The sequence below is a fragment of the Mus pahari genome, unplaced genomic scaffold (genome assembly GCF_900095145.1).
Source record: "Mus pahari unplaced genomic scaffold, PAHARI_EIJ_v1.1 scaffold_14485_1, whole genome shotgun sequence".
NCBI classification, from domain to species: Eukaryota; Metazoa; Chordata; class Mammalia; order Rodentia; family Muridae; genus Mus; species Mus pahari.
Window position 1 is genome coordinate 4205 of NW_018392122.1, and position 2945 is coordinate 7149.

A 2945-nucleotide genomic window follows, 5' to 3' on the forward strand; every position below is an offset into this window, starting at 1 on the left:
GTGGTCAGATTACTCTCTGTAGGGAAGCTCTCCTCTTGCAGGGAAGGTGCACAGAGGCCTGGTGTTCAGATCTGCCTCCTTGCTGAAGATGTAGGCCCAAAACGGGGCCTGTCCCAGAAGATGTGTTGCCTCTGCAGTTTGCACACTCACCTGCACAGGGACTCCGAGGGACCCTGGACACAATATGTCTCTTTCACCTGCTCTGGCAGACAGAGCCCTCCTGGGTGGCCACCTTTCCTCTGGAGGGGAAGGTGCTCAGATGTCTGGAGCTCGATACAGGGTCTGTCCCAGAAGCTAGATTGCTTCTGTCTGTCCCAAAGCTGTGTAGCTTCTGTAGTCCACATTCCCACCAGTGCAGACTGGAGTCTGAGAAAACCAGAGCAAAGATGGCTCCCTTACCAGCTCAGGCAGTGAGAGCACTCCCGGGTGGACACCTGTCCTTTGGTGGGGATGGTGTCCAAATGTCTGGAGCCAGAAAAGGGGTCTGTCCCAGAAGCTGTGTCCCTTCTGCAGTCCACCCTCTCCCCGGCAATGACCGGAGCCTGTGTGCACTGGAACAAAGATGGCTCCCTTACCAGCTCAGGCAGTGAGAGCGCTCCTGGGTGGACACCTCTCCTCTGATGGGGATGGTGCCCTGATGTTTGGAGACAGAAACGGGGTCTGTCCCAGAAGCTGTGTCTCTTCTGCAGTCCGCCCTCTCCCCAGCAACAACCAGAGCCTGTGCACACCTCAATGTAGAAGTATTAACGACACATAGGTGATGAAAACAGCCTGAATGAGCCAAAAGCAAAACATAGAATAAATGAGGACAGAAACCTAAGAGGAAGATTCATTTAGAGAGTGAATAAGAGCTTGAAATCTGAGAGCAGAATAAGAAGGGAAATAAAGATACATAATGTATGGAAATATGACAACTGCCTGTTTTCTAGAGCAGATCTCCTAAGAATTAAGCAAGAATTATCACAATGTCTCATAGGGTTGAAGTTCATCATAACAAGCAACTTTAAAAAGATTTATAGTTTATGTATAGGATTATTTTGCCAGAGCATATTCATATATACCAAACATGTGCAATCTCAAGAAAACTCAGAGGGGGGACATCAGAGCCCATGGAACTGGAGTTACAAATGGTTATGAACCACCATATAGGTGATGGAAACTAAATTCAGGTCCTTTGTAAGAGTAGCCACAGATCCATTTCACAAGACTTAGCAATTGTCTTTTAAAATAATGATTCTTACCATGGCATCACATGTGAAATCAGAGTTGAACTTTTACAGCCACACTTTGGGTGAACTGTTTTAGGATTTCAGAAATGACCAGGCATCATGAGTTTTTGGTTCCTTTTTGAGACACACAATCCATGTAGGCTCAAATTCTCTAAGTGGTCAAGAATTACTTGGAATTCTGGTCCTCTAGTCTCTAACTCCTGAGTGCAGAAATTACAGATATGCTCGACCACAGCTTCTTCATGTAGTTATAGGGATAAGAACCAGTGAATCATGCAAAATTGGTAAGTATTTTGACAACTGAGAAACATCCCGAACCACACATTTGAGTTTTAATACTCCTCTGAAATTCTAATTGTACATCTACTGGTTAAGAAGAATGTGAGAGGAAGGTTTCTGTGAGCTCGGGAAGAAGAGTGGAACACTCAATAAATACTGAAGACATGACCACTGCACCTCTTGGTGATACATGACATAGCCAACCTCTAGTAGAAAGAGTTAGAATTTCAAACAGAATGCATATAATCATGTCATATTGGCCTAACTTACTCTTAGTAATAACACACTTGTATTCTATTGAGACAAACAACAACAGGCCTCTTAGCTAATAGATGGCTACAAGTAGCTCATTTGTCCAGAAAATAAATTATTAAACATTAAATATGCATAATCATTTTTATATTCAGAATCTTCAGTTGGAAAAATGCCTCCCATAAAACAGCATTTATAACAGTATTTCCCTCACCTGTGTTTCCTTACAAGGCTGGAAGGAGAAGTTCTGCAGGACTTTAGTGAGAGTGAATTTCATACTCATGAGGGCAAACCTCATGCCAATGCAGATCCTGGGTCCATTTCCAAAGGACAGATATTGCATAAGGATCAACCCTGCCCTTGTTTTCCATGCTGAACCTGAAGACAACAGTAGATCACAAGTTAACAAAGGATAAAAGCATAAGCTACATATGCAATGTTGCCTTTTGACATCTAAACAATGAAGTAAAAACTTCTAGTTCTTTGAAGTTAGTCAAATGATGTTTTGCTAGGGCACACAGGTGAAAGAATGTCATGCCAAAAAAAATTGTTTTGAAATATTGTTTTCCTGAAGCAGACACATGTGAAAGGATGTTTGGATATAGGAAATATGTGAAAAGACATGGGAAGAAAGTATATAAATTTGACACCACAGACAGAGAAAAACAAACTGTTGCCAAAGAAGTTCAAGCTTGCCCCCAAAGAATTATTACTGAACAGGTCCACTTCCCCCTTATCCTAATAAACTTTCTCTTCCACTATCTCTGCTGGGTGGTAGGATAGAGGAGAGATTGAACCCTTACTAAATGTAGGTTGCAAAAAATGTATACCTACAAACCAGTAACATACAGGAAAGGTTCACTTGGAAAGGTTAAGGACAGGGTATGCCAGGTAGAAAACGAGGGATGCTAGCAGAAACTGAAGGCCTTGTCAGCTTTGGTACATAAAATATATACCTCAGTTCCTTGCCCCAAGATCTGAAACCAAACATACCAGCCTTTTGTTGGTAATACATGAGTAAGGCCTGATAAGTTATTTCGTTGAGAGCAAAATGAGCCAATACAAGCCAGATTAAAGTATATGTAGGTAGGTTTATTGCCATGAGGAGGGAGCATGTGGGGAGGGTGAAGAGAAAGAGAGAAAGGGAGAAAGAGCACACATGGAGAGAGAGGGATAGAAGGGGGC

At 42.6% G+C, this 2945-nt stretch overlaps 1 pseudogene; it reads right to left on the reverse strand.

The window, feature by feature from the left end:
• Positions 1 to 2138, reverse strand: part of LOC110314836 — a 4456-nt pseudogene extending 2318 nt beyond the window's left edge.
• Positions 2139 to 2945: the final 807 nt, after the last annotated feature.